Raw genomic sequence first — 19,526 nt, forward strand, 5'->3', positions numbered from 1 at the left:
CAAGGAAGGGTTGCACGTACATACATGTCATAAGTCCTATAGGTGTACCACAGACAAAAGCTCCATCACTCTTAACATGAAGTATGGCTATGTTAGAAACAGATCTAGAGCCCTGAAGATTGAATTATAACTTGCATTCTAGAGGCAGTTTCTCTAAAGTAACTTCAAGAACACTTAGGAAAGTAATGTGCTTCCACTGTGTTAAGAAAACTGTATGTAGATATACAGACACGGACAAGCATCTTCAAATCTTTTCAGGCTCTAACCTTTTGTTTAAAAACTCACTACCTCTGCTTTTCCATAAGCTAAGACTTCAGCCTGCCTGTCAATAATACTATGACTGTAACTACAGTATGTTAGTGCATTAAAGTGACGGAAACCTCACTTGTGTTTTCACTTTCTGAAGAACGTTTAGAGTCAGTGACTGTATCAGCGCATTAAGAAGAAAGGGACTGGATCTGCGGTCTGTTTCATGTTGCTTATTAACAAAAAAAAAAGTTAGTGAGCTAATCATGGTGAAATGGTATTTTTGTAATGCAGATTGGTTCTGTTTTAATACTTACTTTGTGTGTAAATAATTACTTCAGTAGTTTAATGTTTTCTAGCCAAAAGCTTCAGAATCAGGCTGCCAAACCAGCAGACTTCCTTTTCTGATCAGAAAGTACTGCTGGAGAGTAATCACGGCACAGAAAGTATGTGCTTGAGTCATGGCAGCTGAAGGTCCTTTTGTCTCATGCCAGCACAGGGTTCTTAGCACCAACTGCAGTTTGAGACATGGCTAACTTTATTTTATTTTCTTTTTAAGAAGTCTAAGAGAAAGAAATAAGAATAAATTAATATTGAAGCACCGATTTTGAATGTGTTGGAATGTTTCAGCCCTGTCATGTCAGAAATCTAAACAATTTACCTCCTTTTTCCCCAGTGAGACAAATGGTAGTCCCCTGCAGACCATTCTCCTCTTGTAATGCTTTCAGAGAGACCACTGCTCACACAAGGACACCGGTGTAAAGATACTGGGGACAGAAGTGTGTAAACCTGCCACAGCGGCCCTCAGTTCTCAGCTTGGGACTGCACTGAGACACCAGTGGGTGTCTTGGGCCCTGGTGGCAGAGCTTTGGCTTGGAGGGGTGGAGCAGCAGGGCTGGTAAACCTCATGTGGCCCTATAACCCTGTATAAGTACCACACCTCGCAAGGAAGGCCATGGTTTGTTGTGCAAAGAAAGCCCAGCCCTGTCAGCGATTAGGTAGGGGCCGAAAGAAATCTTCCTCCACTTAACACTCAATTTTTTTGCGTGTCAGGTACGGCATGCATGGACGCTGCTCCCCACTATTTCTCAAAACTTCAGGTGGAGGAGCGCTGCCTGCGTGTTGCCTCCTTCGGTGCTCGAGATGGGAGACGAGGACAGCGTATGTCCGCCAGCAGCTCTCCACGGTTCAGACCTTGCCTCCTCTCCCTGCTGGGGGCCCGCACCCGCGGCGGGGTCCCTCGGGGCAGCGGGGCCGGCGCTGCGCGGCCGGGGGCGTGCCGGGGCCGGGCGGGCGGCCGTTGCCATGGCAGCGTAAAGCCGGGGCAGCCCAGCGGGCTCCGTGCCGCCGCGCCGCAGGGCCCAGCCATTTTGCGTGCGGGGAGCGGGGCGCCGCGCAATTAGCGCCGACCTCGGCGAGGGAGGAGGAAGAGGAGGAGGAGGAGGAGAGGAGGAACGCGCGTCGCGGCTGCCATTTTGACAAGCCGGGGAGTGCCGCCGGCCGCTCGGAGGAGGCGGGATGCGGCGCGGCACCGCTGCGGACCTGCTGTCAGGCTGCCCAGCCGCGCTCCGCCCCGTAGAGGCACGGCTGCCCCGCAGCGCTCCCGCAGCCGCTCGCTAGCAGCTCCCGGGGGAGAAGCCGGAGCTCCGGGGGAAGCAGCGGGTGCCTTTCCTTGCCGCACAGCCAGCAGGTGCGTGGTGCCGGCGAGGAGCCTCCCCGCTCTGTGCAGCCGCCCTCCGAGCGAGGCTTCCAGCGGGGACCCGGCTGCTGCAGGTATCTCGGCCCCTAAAGGGCGGCTTCGGACCCGGGGGGGTTTGTGGGGTCGTGGGGGTGTCGGTAAGATTGCTTTATCCGTGCTGGTCGGTGTCTCAACGCGATGCGCCGTGCGGTTGCCGATGCAAAAGGATGCCTCCGATAGGGGATAAAGCCATATGCTCGCGTTTTCTATTAAAACGTGTTTTTTTGTTGTTGTTGTTGTTTGTTTCCCACCGTGCTTTGTGCTGTCAGGATGCCGTGGGGTATAACGCATCGTAAACTCACAAACGTATTCATAAAGCCTTAACTCAATGAGTTCTTTGTTACTAGAATTCGTGCATTGTGCTCAGCCTCAGCGTAACTAGCCTCAAATTGTCCGGCTGCTGCCGTGAGGTATGTAGGTCATAATAAAAAGCAGCTTTTTTCACCAGCCTTCAGTGTGCTGCATGCCCCAGCGCTGTGGTTGACTAGTTCGTGGTACTTGTGCTGCTAAGAGCAGTGGTATCGCAGCCAGCTCACACCTCCCTTCCGAAGATATCGCGCATACCGTGCTGCACGGAGCACAACACGCCCATTGTGTCCCTCCGTTTGGCGTTCAATAAAAGGAAGGAAACCAGCACTCCACATGGAGCACGAGCACGTTAATAGCACAAGACGGTTAAACTTTTATTGAGCAATCTCGGCAGCAGGCTTTCTACCAAAAGCTAGAACAAATAAAAACATCAAGACGAATGTAAGGCGGTGATGGAAACAGGATAAGTCGTCTGATGGGGGCTGTAGGCTAATGCTGTAGATTTTCAATGCAAAATGAGCTCCTTTGAATAGGTATTAATCGCAGCACGTCTGTTTTAGTGATGAAAGCTATAGTTAGAAGCAGGTCAATAAAACTACAATGCATCAATACAAATTTTTATATTAAATGTAGCATTTCTTGAACTTCCAAATGTATTCTGAATTACCTGATACTGAAATGCATTAAATTATTCTGACAACTGAACCAAATATGCTGATTTACTTTGCAGCTACAGAAAATGAAATGATAATTGGTTTAATTCTTAATAATTACGTGGATTTCAGTTACACTGAAATGAGCCATTTGTTTGGACAGCTGAGAAGACATTGGATGAGGAATTTGAGGTCTGGTATCTTTATAGTTAAATTAGTAACCAGTGTTCTGTAATTAGGAGCCAAATTCCAGTGTGTTATTTCTGTGTATATGTCCTGCAAAGGTATTTGGACAAGCATGGTTAGCAACCATCCCCCAAATGAGACACATTTGGAAACAGCAGTTTATAAATGGATTGCTACCATGCATTTTCTCCATTAGAAAAGCTCCATCTTCCTTGAATCATTGCAGGATTTTGTTAATGGGTGAATGCACACCCTGAGTCCTTTCTTATACCCATGTGTAGGGGTCACACAGTAAGTTGTTGAGAGAGCTGCTTTCATCTGCGTTCTATAAAGTGGAATGCGTATTTACAGTGTGGTACTACATGCATATTCATGAATGAGTCTGTAATTATGATGAAAATGATAAACAAGCCAAGCTAGCATTTCCTTTAAGGTGTTTGTAACCCTCTAACAAAGAGAGCTTTTGCTATAACAGTAAGAGCTACAGATATAGCAGTAAGCAGAATGTTGAGGATTTTACAGTTCGAGGTGGACATATCTCACTGTGAACAATTTATGTTGTTAGAAAGCATGTGAGGCAGGATTCACTATGACAAGTCAGTAAACAGTGTACACCCAGTTAGGTGCTGATAGATGCATCTTATTAGACTCTATTATTATTGAGAACAGCGTTATGCATTCTTTCCATTCTGCTGTTCTCCCTTTGTCTTTTTTCTCATATCAATTCCCAGCTTCCCTGTTTCCTTACGGTCTCTTTGGCAACATCTGATCCCTCTGAGCTATTTGTAAATCAAATTGGTGACTCTCAGTAATGGCCATGGAGGTGCTGCAATAGAATATAGTTTGGAGGAAGAATTTTAATGAGGTGGAGGTAAGAAACAGCAGCTAAGTAAAGAGTTTCTCCACTATGGGCTAATTGTACATGATGTAAGGCATGAAGGGGTAGAATCCTGTCACTGGTGTCAAAAGCAAATGGGCATAGAAGGTGGGTGTTTTTCAGCTCATAATCAGCTGAAAAGTGTTAATAAGCAGAAGGTTACCAAGAAGACCTTGAGAATAATATGACAGAAGAAAAATTGGACTATTCAGAAATGGAAAGGATGTGATCAAGTTCTGGCTGAAGTGTAGAAGTTTTTCAGGATTCAGTAGAGCCATGATGATTTCAATCCAAGAAATGATTATACATGATTTGAAAGTGTAGGTTATGCAAAGTCAGACTCTTGGTCTGCAGTGATGTACATATCACCAGCTGTCATGGTTTAACATTAGTCACTTCTTTTTGAGAGAGATGACTTTAGAAGGTGACCTTGGAGCCATGTATTGTGATCATGAACAGGTTACCAACAAAGCAAAAGCAGGCAGATCAATCTTAAAATGTAGTATCATAGTAGCAGGTGCAAATAGCAAGAACAAACAGGGTGACTAAAGAAGGTTTAATCAAGTGCTGTAACAGTTGTTTGGTATGTTTGTTTAAAATCACTAGCTTTGAGTAAACAGTGATAAGCATCAACCAACCATGCGGTTTGTGGAGCACAGTAACCCTGTGAGAGAGCTGGTGTGAGAACATTACCTACCCTCAGCCTATGGACTAGTCTCCAAAATGCAGTATGCCTACATATAAGGTCAACCTGTGAGTAAAAATACAGATAGCACGTGCCCAGAAAACACACTCAGGTACCAGATCAGGGTACATTGTATAACATTAATACCATGGAATGGCCAAATGCCACCTCTGTGTTGAAAGGATCAGGTATTGAGTATAGTACACCAATGACGAGGGTGCATCTGGAGCTGGTAAATTGCATCAGGTGTTACCTTGAAACAGTATTTCTGCTCCACCAAGTCTGTCTGCATAACATGGACATACAAGTTAACAATTCTGGATTGTTTGTAATCTTGAATTTTATAAATGTGTGGCTTGATAGTGTCCTACTACACTGATCTTTTTGTTGTCACTATTTCAGTATTGCATCAAGTGAGTTACTCATTGACAGTTTGTATTTTCTTCATATTCTGTTGGATGTAGGGCATAGCTTCCTATTAGAGATGACTACCATAATATTCAGTCCATCTTCATTTTTCTTCAAATAGTATGGATTCTTCTCATGCAAGCATTTTAACAAAAGTATTCTACTGTAACAATAAGTAAAAAAAAAAAAAAAAAGTCTCTAGGAGATGACAACACTTCTGTAATTATGAAGTTTCTTAATGGTCTTGAGCCCAGTCTAAAAAGCTAAAAAGACTTTCAAAGGCACTGATTCTATGGAAAACCTCATGTATGGGAAGGATTGTGGTGGGATAGTGGACAGAAGTAAATACTTAAAAGGCAGCATGTATCTTTGAGTAAAAGCATGCCGAATGACAACGTTCTAGATTTACTCTTGCTTTCAGTTTCTTTGAAGCATTAACTGTATTTTTGTGTTCAAACTTATTGTTCTATAACAGTGATACAGCATAGCTAATGCTGTTGTAAAGCAGGAAATTCCAAAGGCTGAGCCTTTTCTCCTATTATTGCTAGCTTCTTTCCCTAAACAGACTTAATTTTAATCTTTCTGTACTGAATAAGGATGGTGTTCTGATCCATCCACCCTTAAAAACGTCACCAGCCACCATCAAGGGGTTGAACAGGACAGATGTAGTTCTGTGTTCTTAAATAACTTAGGTAACATAATATATATGTATTTATGTGTGTGTGTGTGTATATATAAGTATATGTGTATATATATATATATATATATATATATAAACAGCTGATGCTGAGAATCCCAAGCCTCAAAGGATTGGTGGGGGAAATAAGACAGCAGGAAAAGCAATCCTTTTTCCTCCCAGTCTTTACTATAATTACATTACACAGTAAACTTTTTCATTAGCCTTTTCAGCAGATAAATAATTTGAAAGCTTTACTTTTTGTAGGGCATTTGTCTTGCATTTTATGTACAAGTATTAAAGCAGTGTACAGCTGAATTGTCTGATGGGTAAGTTAAGTTACCCCTAGTTCAGCAGTGGTTGCTGACTAGCTAGGTTTGTCCACAAGCATAGCAGTTTTTACTCTTTTGCTCCTTCAGAATCCAAAAAGACAGGCAAAGATGCGTGGAGAAAGCCCAAGGGAATCAGTAACTGCAGTTTTCATAGCTGAGAAATCAACCTTTTACAGGATTATAAAAGTGGTAAAATGCATTGTTGTCTAAGGCTGTTTTTAGGATCAACAGTTCTACTAATAGGAAATCAGTAGTTATGACTGAAGGTCAAATTAGCTGGAAAGGTCCTTGTGTTTTGTTTTGGTTTTGTTTTTTTCAAACAATTTAAAAACAGTGGGTCCTGTTCCTTACTGACATTTTTCTTTTAGGAGTGACAAGAGGTGAGTTCCTAGTTCAGCCACAGTAATACTGAACGGTAACTGTAATGCTCTTTAAGAGGCTTAGGGTTGCATGGCGTAGCCCATGATGAGAAGGTGTAGCAACTGCATCAAGAGCAGGATGTAGCAAATGTGTGTTCTTTTGAGTACATTGCAAGTCCTCGGACTTGCACTCTAGCCTGAACGTAAAGCTTTGTCACCACAGAGAACCTTGAGTGTTATGTTTAATAAAGCCATATATTTTTCAGTGGGAAAAGCATGGATAGGCACAAGTTTGCAAACCTTGCAAACCGTGCCACTTTGCAAAAAGGTGCAGATAACTACTTAAACATCGTGTCCATGGTAAGTGATAAGGGTGCAGAAGATGCAGCAGATTTTGTTTTGTCAGCATGGTGTAAATATTTGTACCTGATGTACGAATTTAAAAGATGAATAGGCTCCTATTGACAGAGGTCTGGTCAATGTTTGTCATAACATATAGTGACCTGTCTCTAGATATAGCTGTAAGTAACACCAGTAAAGGAATAGAAATAGGGATTTCTGGAACGTAATTTGTGGAAGAGAGATTAGTTCTTCAGTTTACTATGTACAGAAAAGGTGGAGTTATGGAAACAGGGTGGTCAGATTTATATTTTTACTGTAATTAATGACATGAAGTGTCAAAGTATGGTAGACTACCACAAAACCTGTAAGAGTACAAATTTCTATTCATGGCAGTTAGTGTTAAGACTACTTCTGGTCTCCTGATCGGAATAAAATTAAATATAAATAAAACATTTAATCGCTGTTGGCAGCTAATCTCATAAACTGCTTTGAATCAGACTATAGCAAGGATACACCATAGGACTGACTTCTGAAAGGCCATTGTTTCACCAAAGCTTCATTTTAGGAAATGAGAAGGGGGAGGCTGTCCATGGTGCAGGTGTCTGGATCATTTCTGATGTGTGAAAAATGCATGAACTGGGAATTGCACACATTACTACAGAGGTCTGTGTTTATAAATATAAACAGTATTTTCACTCTTACAAGTGTCCACAAGGGAAACTTAGCAATCCACAGCCACAGAACTAAGCGAACTAAGTGTAGTGTAAACATAAATAAATTGGATGTTTAAATGTTGTCTTTGTTCGTTTTATCTTAATATTAAAAATGATACACGAGTATAAAAACAGAATTATTTCCTTTTTGTAAGCATAAACGTAATCTGAAATCCAAGATGTTGGCACCAAATATTCAAGCAGGTGCAAAATGAGATTTGTAAGGTACTAAATGCCTGTTTGTCCCTGAATCTCATGTTCACTTGAGAACCTCAATTTCTCTACTCTATTATGCAGATAATGAGAACTTTTGTAGTTTGGCTGTGGCAAATAAGGATGGAATCATTGGTATGAGGTGATTAGTAATTGGTGAGAACTACAAAGAAATGGTGTTTTAGGAAGGCCGTTCAGTAAATCTCTAGCACAGAATGTTTTGCTCTCTGCAGTGAAGCAGGTGGGGTAATGGATTAGATGTCCCCAGTTTAGGCTTGATATACTGCTTTTAAACACCATGAGACTTCTGTGGAGGTTTTGAATTTCAAAAAGACTGTAGCTTTTGAGGCAATCCTCAACTGTAGTGACTGGCCTAAATGAAAGCTTCCCTTTTAACATGGAGCTCCCACTACTGACTTTGGTGCATTTTGTGCTTTAACTTTTTTTCAGGTGTTAAGCAGCTATTGTCTGTTTCACGTATCAACTCTCTATTTTCTTTTCTATTTAACATACAGTAAGGATTTTGGAGATGAGCAAGCAGTAGCATCACAAAGGGATGGTGATGGAAAATATTCGGTATGCATCACTTAATTCATATTGATTGTGTATATCACACTGCTCCTTCTAGCCAGTTATGCATTTTACACATTTTAATGAGCAACTTAAGACAGAAGCCAGCAGTTGCCAACACTATTTTTATTTAATTTTATTTCTAGTGAATTTCTAATTAACAGGGATCTCTGAGCAGTGACATTCTCCCAGATAATCAGATTCATGTTAATTGCAGTGTTTTTCTTCTGGACAAATCTGTACTTCTTAGGAATCTCAAGAAAATAATTTCAGTGTGAGCAATGCAATCAAATGGTTTGCTTTGAATAAACAAAATATAAAAGAGGCTAATCAAATGAAGTGCTACTGTGTGAGAGCTAAGCGAGGTGTTGACAGGTCTGACAGTAGAATAAAGACCAAACCAAAGGCTCTGTTTTGACATACATGCAAAACAGAGATATTGAGGCAAATTCAGTTCTCTAACAAACCTCTTTAAGGGTCGCTCTGCAGATATAGATCATGTAATCTGAGCCTTGTAAATTATCCTTCTACTTTTAAACAAATACAGGAGAGGTTTTTAATTCATTACTCGCATAGCTGTAGATTTACACTTTCCTGTGCTTTTGACAGTGGCATTTTATTCACAGATTTATGGTCTTGGGCAAAGGCCAGATTCAGGACACGTTTTATTATCAGAACTGCAAACCCTAGAAAATAGCTTGGAAATCTGCACCTGTTCTACTTAATACATACTATAGTGAAGCATTAGGAGGATGCCTTCCAGTTTAAGGCAATGGTTTTCTTAAAAGCAAAACAAAAGTAATTGTGGAGATGTGTTAAATTAATTCAGGTATGAATTTGTTTACTTCCCGTAGTATTTAGTGGTGTAATTATCTTAAATACAGTTCTTTAAAGTGTAGATCAGTTACTGTTTAGATAAAACCGCGAGTGAAGATAAATACATCAGTATGACTAAGTAACAGCTATGAACTGTACAACAGCAAGTGTTCTACTGTTTCTATGTAGACGTGTTCTACTTCCAGTTCTGGCATGCTCTCTCGGTATCATTAGCTGTCAGAAGAGAAAGGGCAGACAAATTATTTCCTAATGAACGGATAAAAAGACTGTCACCTTAGTTGCTGTCTGAAAGGAAACTACATTTAAGTAATTGTTTCTGTCAATATTAGAACATCACCATGCAAAGACGGGACTGGAGTTGAGTTCTCTTTGCACTAGGTGTTAGGCACACGAGAGGGATCACACGCGATTCCAAAGGTAAACTGAAAAACATTTATTCACAAATGTCTCTGACCACTCAACCATAATACCAGTACTTTCCTCTTTTCCTGTAGGCAGCTTAGCAGAAATTAAAATTTAGAAGGGATTTGAGGAACAAGCAAATAGTATCTTGGTAGATAAACTTGGGAAGTGTTCTTATGCTAGACGGATACTGTCTGTTACAAATGAATGGAAGAGTATGTGGGAGAATCCGAGCAGAAGTTGTACAAAGCTGTGATGAGAGCCTTGGGAGTTGCAAGAGTAGACAAGCAGAGAGAACTGTGACAGCTCTAGAAAGGGAAGAGAGGGGAGATATAGTTGTGGTGGTGGGAAGAGGAGGAGGCAGCTGTATGCCCGCTGGTGGACAATGTGTGCCCACTATTCCAGGGCAAATGAGAGCGGTGGCCTCAAAGCCAAAAGCTAGAGTGGGCTCATGGGGCACATTTTACATTGATCAGACAACATTACTGAAAAGTAGGGGCCCAGATACTGTAGTTAAATTGTGTGATGACAGAGGCCTAAACAACAGCATTCCTGATAGGGGGCAAAAAAAAAATAAATTAAATTTAAAAAAGAAAAGTCAATCTCATCAGGATAAACTATCCCATACTGTTCCAGAGAGTGAAGGGAAGCAGGTGTGAGGAAAAATGAGGTGGCTTCTTGAGAAATTCATATACTCGATTTTGGTGTGTGTTTAAAAAAATGTCATTATTAGCATTCTAGTCAAATTTCTGACTTACACACAGCATACCAGCACATGCCACAGATGTTCATGTATTTAGTGTCTATATGTACACTTTCTTAGAATTTTAATTCTTTTGCAGATTTGGAAGCAAGTTGTGATCCCCTTCTGCAGTTGAGGCCTTTATGTACAATTCAGTTTTATACCCAAATGGTTAAGTTTTGGCTGCTCACAAACACTTCAGAATGAAGCATTAGAAGTTTCAAACAGATACTTATTTGAGCCTCCCTATCGCAATGAGACTGTCTCTAGCTGTCTTCCACCAGCAATGGAATAATGCGATTCTGTGGATAGGGGTCAGGCAGCAGGAGTAACACTTCACGGGAGAAGCTGCCGCAGTGCTCTGTCCATCTGGCCACTATAAAAGAATAATACTTGATTCTCTAATTCTGAAGTCAGTTTCCCAACCCAGATATGAAAAAGCTATTTACGCTTCGAGCTATCCGCTTCTTCTGCTTTATCTGTATATTTGTTTAAGAGTCTCTTTTCTTTCCTATCCATTGTTTTTATACTTTCTGTATGTTTGTCTGTTTTCTTACTACAAAAAATGTTTCCAATACCTGGTAATAGTTTGTTTTTTATGGGAATTGTTTTGGTTGGGACAAAGTGTTTTAGAATGTTAGTGGGATATCTTCTTTGTGTTTTGCATTATATACCCGGGTATCAAGCATACAAAATGTGAATTGTTTGTTTGTTTCAGTGCACATACTTGATTTTTTAAATTACAGCTGACCAGAAGCTTGAAGATGGCCTGAGTTCATACATGACTTAAAAGAACAATTACACTGTAAGCTTTCTTATGTGTAGCCTTTTCAGAAATCTGTATAACTCTATTATCACTTTCAGTGTTATATAAATCTTAATCAGACTTCTATAGGCTTTATTTTCCACTAGGTTTAGGAACAGCTTCTCTTTAGGTTCGTTACAAGCATTTTTCAGAACTAGTAGTTGATAATGCCATGACAAAGTTGCATCTTTCATATGTAAAATCTAATGATACAGTATGAGTGTAAAATTTGTATGCTTCTTTTTTTTTTCCAAAACATTGCAATGTAATTTCTTACCCTTAAATGAGTATCTCCTACTGTAATTGCTGAAATTTTCCCACTGAAAAGGGCTTAGCATCTAACTTTTTTTAATCCCCTAACCTAAAATTCCTAGTAAAATACTGGAAAGATTCAAATAAGCTGAACAAAAATGTAGTACTTATGTCTATTTCTGTCACTTGAAACAATGATTTTTTTTTTTCTAAATGTAGGTAGGCAGTTAAGTCTTATCATTAGTTAAATCCATGCTGAAAAGATCAGCACCATCTGAATGAATCTGCCTACCTCATTTACAGTATTTATTACTGGAAATTGTTTTACACTTATATGCACAATTTTTAAAAAATTTTGGATTTCATGGTAGATGCATAATTCTGCATTCTAAAACTTAATAAACATCAGAAGCTACTCTGAAATTATGCTGTGCACTTCAGGATTGAAGCCCACAAACGCCAATCAGACTTGAAAATTGAAGTCTGTGTGGTTTTGGTGTTTTATCATGCTTTATTTTGTGCTGTCTGTATTGGAAATATGTGAAAGTTTGAAATGTCGCCATCTAAATGAAGCTAAGGGGTCACCTTTTATGAAGAGGCTGAATCAGGAAATAGAGATATCAAGTTGCCATTATCAAGGCTGTAATGTTTTGATATGTTAGCATAAGAAGATTTTGTATGCTTACTTTTTAAAGTATCAATCACATAGGTTTATAGCATAGAGGTTTTTTTACTTACTTAAGTGTTTTTTCTGTTTTTAAAAGTATAAAAATGATTTGAAGTACTTGACTGTGGGACAGTTTAGACTTTGATCGAGATTCACGTTTCTAGTTCATCCCACCAGTCTATCATTAACTGATATTGTTATAAATAACCCAAAGCTGTACAGGTACTATGTAAAACTACTATTAGTGATTTCCTACACCCATTGTACTCTGGTTTCAAAATATAGTCTTTAGGTAACCGTCAGTCGTTTATCATCTCTTTTCACCCTGCTGATCCGAATGCAAAGGCTAATAAATAAATAAAATGCTTTTCTAGTATTTTCCTTATGAGCAATTTTTTTAATTGCCATAGAAATCAAATGTGCATGAGTTTAAATTGCATGTCAAGTGGTCCATAGCAGAAAGCAAAGCAATGCATGGAGCATAACATGTTTGGAACACTACATTTGTTATAACCATACTTCTGCTGAGATGTTAAAAAATGCCTGCTTTTGATGTTTGTATATACAATGCTAATTTAACAATGTCCTTATCTCTACATTCTTTTCCAAGAGGTAAGATAGAAATCTGGAAAAATTAACTATCTTCTGTAAATTTAATAGAAAAAATTTACCTTTAAACCTCTCAAATTTATTTTTCCACATATATAAATTTTTCAAGCCATTCTAGAAGCAGAGGATAGCAAAAGTCACTGTCTTCATCCTTTAAGTACATATTTTTGCTAGTCTATTTTTACTTTTTTACTGATCTTTGTCTAAGGATTAGAATTGAGAGTTTGTTTTGACCAGGACCAAACTAACGAAAAATTAAAAAACCTTGAGGCAAAAACAGGTCTTTCAGTTTTTATAAATAATAGGTGGATGACTTTGAAAAGCAGAGGATGTTGAAGTTCTCAGGAAGTAAACAATTTCTAGGAAGGGAAATCCGCATTTCCATATGTTTGCTGTTCAAAGAGGAAATTACCTAATAAATGTACAACTTTAGGGATACAAAATGGAATAACTAGTTTAAATTATATTAGCTTTGTTTTCCGGTTCTCACATGCCTTAGGATCTGCCCAAATGAGACTGTGATGTTTTCATTTCTGTTCTTCAAGCCTTCTTCCTTATAACTTCATCTGCTGGGGATTTAGGTTTATGGTATGTGCAGAGGTGCTGCTTCCTTTACACAACGTTCAAAATACATGTAGTCATATCATGTGCTGTTTGAAAGTGTTCTCAAGAGCATTTCTCTCTGCCTTCCTCATTATTGCTGGCCTTTGTTCTGTCACCTCGGATCTCTTAAGGCCTGGTTTACATAAGGTGTGTGCACAGCAGCTCTTGAAAAGTACATGTACCCCATCAATGTGTATGAATACTGGCTACCAAAATCTGAGATAGCAAGAAAGTGTTACTTTAAATTTGTGTCTATAGACCATCTTGAATAATTTTTCTATGCAGCAAGGAAGCCTATGGTGAAAAACATGGTTGCAGTTCTGGATTTTTGTATTAATTACTGATGTTCATTACTAATCAGTGGTGAAAGTGTACTGAGGGAGGAAAATTAGGAAATTGCTTAAAAAACCCTTTAAATGTCACCCTCAAAGACTTCTGTCTTGTCATTGCTGTAGGTGCCACTTAAAAAAAGAGTCTAGCTCTGTTAGTGAAAAATTAGTAATGTCCTGCAAAGAAGCCAGCATGGAACAGCTGGCAATGCAGCTGTAACATCCTGTTTCGCCTTATACACAGCAAACATCAGCTTGTCTTTCCCCAGCTAGGAGAAGCATGAATATAGCTCAAACAAATATTTCAAATGACTAGTATGTTTGACAATTAATGGTACTATAGGGAAACCAAATAGCAAACAAAAACCGTGAAAGAGCTCTCATTTTCACTTAGCAAGAGTTGAAGCAATGCATGATAAATGACAATGTACTTAATGTGCTTCTGTTAACAAGAAGGCAAAACAAACAAAACCTCAGCACTGATTTCCAGTCATCCTCTTAATGGGCTAGGGCCAATTTGGTTATAGAGTATCCATATCCACTGGGGGATGTAGGCATTTTGCTAGAACTTCAGCTTTGGGAGCACTGGAAATTGAAGAACTTCCTTGAAGCCAAGTCCTTCTTTCAATCCAAGCTACTAGCATGAAGGACTGTCGCATCTCTGGGGAAGTTACGACCTTCAGAAATAGAGATTTGAACAGGAATGGAGCGCTTTTCTGCTTAGGAGTTCCTGTTAATCATGATATATCTTACAGAAGAGATTAACCAGGGTAGTTACCACCAAAAATAAAAAAGCATCATTTAGAAGCTTCAATCTGTCATTCCCATTCTCTAACATACTTAAATAACTTCTCTCTCACAAAGTTACAACTGTCTCTACTTATTTGGACTGTCTGGAAAGCATCAGTCTGAACAATGTAAACATAGCGTCAAGATAGTTAATCAAAAAATCAGTTGCGAGTTCTCCAGGACATGAGATTTTTTTTTCTTGTATAATTCTGAGCATAATCTATGCAATTAATAATATTAATAAAAAAGGCCACTGTAGTTTTGGTCTTTCAAGGCAGTATGAGCACGCTGCTATGCAACAACATCCAACTGTATATGCCCACTGATGGCATCGGTGTGACCAGTTACAAACAAACTTGTATATTGAGTCCTTACATTTATCTACAGGCGTGTGGGTGGGAAAGAAAACATGGGGAAGCTGCTGTCTGCATCTCTCTGGCACCAACAATTGGGTATATGCTACAGCCTGTTTTGGGGGTCACACTTAACTTCATAAAGCTGTGAGAGCCTGATGTAGAAACAGCTAATGTTTCTACAGCTAAGGTGTACATTGATACAGATGGCACTTGTGCCCTTGGTTTTGCACTCTTGTTCTTGCAGTCCTAGAGCTTTTGAACTTCTCTGCAGGAATCGCAGCTTGTGCTCATGTATATAATTTATTTATTGTCTTTATTTATTATAAATTCTCATAAATTCTGTGCTCACAAATAGCATGAAGCTATAAGGATGACGGGCCAGTTCTAACTTACTAGATGCTGAAGGGAGAGAAGCAGCTTTATTGTGATCAGAGAGCAATGGAACTAAACACTTCAGTGTGATTGCAGAAACAACTTTGTGACCATAAAGGGGGGTGGAGGGGTGCATGCCACCTTTAAAGAGATCAGTGATTCTGCTCTTGACTAAGATTCGTAACTCTGGGACTCTGCTGGAAATCTCTTACAATCTGACACGTCTAACATAGCATTTTCTTCAGGTCCTATTACTTTCGTTATTGTTTTCTGTTGGTTAAGCCTTACTGCTAAGTATGGCTACCCATCAGGCCCTCAAACTTGCCGTGCAGTCTGTCTGCTATGCAATGTGGAGATGCAGGCACCTACCTGAGGGCTGGCAGCTGGGTTGTGCTGGTCCTGCTTTTTCTTCTTTTGCGTGTTTGGAATTTGAGCTTGGTTCTGTATAAGTACATCACCTGAACAGCAGGTCATTTGGGGCTTAAATTACAGTAACGTTTCAGGGTTAAATTACAGTAAAGGACACTTCAATTAGAGCTAGGAAAAAGTAAGCAGTGGAGTGTCTATAAAGTTGGGATATCTTTCTTGCTGGTTGCCTTCTGAAAACAGGCTGATCAAATGTCTGTCAGGAATGATATGCCTGTTAATTTGCTATTATGAAGCAAATGAACAAGATGACCTAAAGCCTTTCTTAAGCCTTTGGCATGAGGGGTAATAGAAGAATTGACTCAAATTCAGCCTGCTGCTTCAGCTATTGCTCCAAGTCAGAATGGTTTGTGACTTCTCACAAGCTGGCATGGCTTAGTTTGTAAACCAGATCTGTTTTCACACCCTTCAGGAATAACCAGTCTGTCACTGCAATTCCATCAGAAAATCATTTCAGAATCAATCTATAGATACAGCTCAAGTAAAGACATACGAATGTGTAGTCTGAGGCAAAAACATATTGTCATAAGGAGAGTTCAAGTTTACTTCAAATTCTGCCAGAAAGTGGTACATAGATTGAGCAAAAACCCGCGTTAGTTCTTGGAGCTGCTGCATTGGCCGGATGGCCTTGGTGCCCTGAGGCACAGCGTGCTGAGCCAGCTCCCTGGTCAGCTGCTCGTGTGCAGTTGACTTCTCCTCCCCAAAAAAGATGGGCAAATGTTCCTTGTAGTGCACCAGATGACTTGTTTTTCCAGTGGTCCATTCAGTAATGTCATTGCCAAAGGAGTTCATGATGTCTGTGGCCTTGATAAAGATACCAATATTGGGGTAGATCTGCTTCAACAACTTGTACTGGTGAAAGCAGTAATTCTTCTACTATTCTTACTGCTTGTACTACTACTCTTCTTCTACTTCTGCTATTCTTACTGCTCCCGAGGACTGCTTGTCCTCAGGAGCAGGAGATGGCTCGGGTGTTTCAGCAGCACCTTTTCTCACCTGTAAGCAACCTGAAGCAAAAGTGAAGGCAGTGTAGCTGCAAATGGCATGAGTCTAGTGGTGGCATGTAGCTGAGCTCTTGAAATAACTACCTGCTTTGCAGTTTTAGGGATCGATAACTGTCACAATTGTGTGAAAACTTATCAACAGACTGAGAGTTGAATCTGAAGCAATTGTATGTCAGTGAGCTTTGGCTGACTTTAGCCATTTTTTTATGTTAATGTGTTGCAATTGGAAGTAGGAAACCCAAATACAAATGTTGGGTTTTGGTGAAAACCAGATACTGCCTTTGAGCAGTGTCTCTTGAAAACACCAATTCAGAAGGATATCAAACCTTACCAGTACTATCTTGTGTTCTAAACATTTAAGTGTTATCTACTTGTAGCTGGAAGCCTTTAAAGCTTTACGCAGTTGCTTATGTCTTTACCTTTTGCACACATGCGTGTTTTCATTTAAGTGGATTGTAGTAGCACAGTGGATAAGCTGACTAAAGGGACATTTATGGAAAGATGGTTCTCACCACTGTTGTTTGATTGACTTCTAATGAGAGGTTTTGTGCTGTGTTGATTTGACAAGCATCTTTCCCTTCTCCCTGGGATTCAGAGCCTGAAAGCTTCAGTTGTGGTAGGTCTGCTTTCCCTTACCCTGTATGCTATGAGTAGTAGAAAATGTTAAAATTGCTTTATTGGTAAAATTAAAGACCATTTGTAATGTAGGTCCCTTATTTTTTCTTTACAAAATTGGCAGCTTAGCAAATTATCTGAACACCATTGTGTTAATTATTGAGAAGCCTAATTCCTTGGTGGATTTAGTCATGGTAATTGGAATAGAAATTCAGTACAGAGTGCGGAGGTGTAAAGCCGGCCTGGCCATTATCTGGCTGTTTAAGAAAGAACACAATGACATTAGGCCATGTGGAGCTCTGTGGCATAACGCTTTGAAGTAAAAGGAGGGAACTGGGACTTGTGTGTCTTCTGTGAATTTCTTTTGCTTTGTGTGGACCAGCTGGCATGAGACTGTGAGGGGCAGCCATGCACAGGAGCATGTGTCACCTCATAACCTAGTGATAGCAATGCTCCGTTGAGAAGGGGTTTTGTTGCTGTCCATGGCCAACTAAGGCTTTTATTGTTCCGGTTTTAATATTGCAGGATGACTGGAGGAGAGGTTGGCATTCGGACTTTCATTTCTCCCAGATAAATTGTCTTTAAGCTAAAGAGAGTCTGGATCTTGTTATGTGAACCACACAAGGTCTCTAATTGCTCTAGGAAAGAAAGAATCATTGAATCATTTAGGTTGGAAAAGACTTTCAAGTTCATCAAGTCCAACCACAACCTGACCTATAAAGTCAATAGACTATGTCCCTTAGTGCAACTGTGCCTTAGTGCCACAGAAGAGAAACCTGGTGTTGGGACAGTGTCCTCAAAAGACTGGACTGTAGCTTGATGCTTAGTATTCTGTGTAAGCAAAGCGGGAGATATGACTGAAATCCTCCTAGAAGTTTAATGCAGATTTTCAGGATCTGTGACGGATGTTTTAATGACTATCAGCAGTATTTTGAAAGAAAGGAAGAAAGAAAGAAGTGGTAGGGTAACACTGTCTTCCACTGTTTTTATGAAAATTGAAAATATCTTGAACGTTTTGTAGATGTCTGTCCTTCAGATGCAAGGTTGATAAAATCCAAGATTGTACATGACAGTTGTGGTTTCATTAAGGTGAAATACTGGTTTGTTGGTCTAGCAGAAGAGTTATAGGGGCATGGGAATTCTACTGTTAAAAGATATATCAGTGCTTTGGCAGTTGTATATTGCTAAATGAGGTTTTTAAAGTTTGTAACGTTGGATTTGGCCTCAAAAAATTCTTTTGAGTACCAAGTTCAACAAACACAGTCATTTGAGTTTATAAGTCATAGTGAGCTTTTCAGGTTTAAGGTTCTTGCTTGTTCACATGTCTGGGGTTTAGGCTTTATAGTTGAACTGCTACCTTCCCCCCAGCAAACACAAACATGTACAGTAGTTGAACTCATTCCAAAGGCAAATGAGTCTGAAAGACGAACGACCTTGTACGAAGTTCTTGAAACAATGTACTAGTGGTGTATATTGAGAGTGAGATAAACAATAGGCTTCTGTTCTCTATTTCCTGAAAAAAAGCCTTTTTGTCTTTATTTCCCCATACATTTTTGACTGTTTACCCTTGGAACAGAGGAAGTTAGTTCTGCTAGTGAAATAATGCTCTTAGCAGGCGTATCGTTCTGCTGGTCTAGTTTGTGATAGCTGCAGTGACTATAGTGTTCTCCACTTCATTGGGAGAACAGTAATATAGTTTGCTGCCAGTTATGTGGAACTGGCATAAGTGTTGAAATTGGTTACAACAGGTGACCAAGAAGAGGCTCTAAATCTTTAGATAATATGGTTTTAATAGTTGTGGTTTTGTTGTTGTTGTTGTTGTTTTTTTTAATACACTTGAGATTTTACTTCACTTGAAGTCTCTCATTATGTTGTAATGTATTTATTTGGTGTGCAGTTAAAGCTATTTTAATTCTTAAGGGATTCTATATTATATGGTGCTGTATTAAACAACAAAAAATTGCAACCTTTTCAGTGATAAACAAAGTTGAGTCCTTAGATATTAAAAGCTAAATCTATGACATCAGTGAAATTCAGTCAGGTTTTGCCAAAGATAACCGGCAGAAGATCTGGTACTAGTCCTCTTTCCAGCTTCTGTTCAGAGAACAGGTTAATTGTCCAGAATATTGTCTTGATAAGTATCTGAGGGTGCTTTTTACTTTAATAAATTGATATATTAAATCTCCAAGAACTGTAAAAAAAAAAATTTCAAATCCATAGATGCTGATTCTATGTAAAAGCCTTTTGCATCTTCAGAAGTATCTAACCATGAAGATAGTAGGTGACACTTTGTAGCCTTGTGGAATTTCTCAGAAATACCAAGATTCCTGAAAAGCAGATTTTAAGATGCAAAGCAAACTCACTTTACTGTGATAACAGAATTGCTTATTTACAAGAGATCTTTCACAAAA

General features: G+C 39.5%; 1 protein-coding gene across 3 annotated transcripts in view; it reads left to right on the top strand.

Annotated features, from left to right (window-relative positions):
• Positions 1-1,318: 1,318 nt before the first annotated feature.
• SORBS2 (sorbin and SH3 domain containing 2) overlaps positions 1,319-19,526 on the top strand; it is a 160,006-nt gene continuing 141,798 nt past the window's right edge. For all 3 annotated transcript variants that reach the window (XM_083836402.1, XM_083836405.1, XM_083836404.1), the window contains exon 1: positions 1,319-2,019. The gene's annotated coding sequence lies outside the window, so the exon portion shown is untranslated. The remainder of the gene's footprint in view (positions 2,020-19,526) is intronic.

The sequence above is a fragment of the Anser anser genome (genome assembly GCF_964211835.1).
Source record: "Anser anser genome assembly, chromosome: 4".
Taxonomy (NCBI): Eukaryota; Metazoa; Chordata; class Aves; order Anseriformes; family Anatidae; genus Anser; species Anser anser.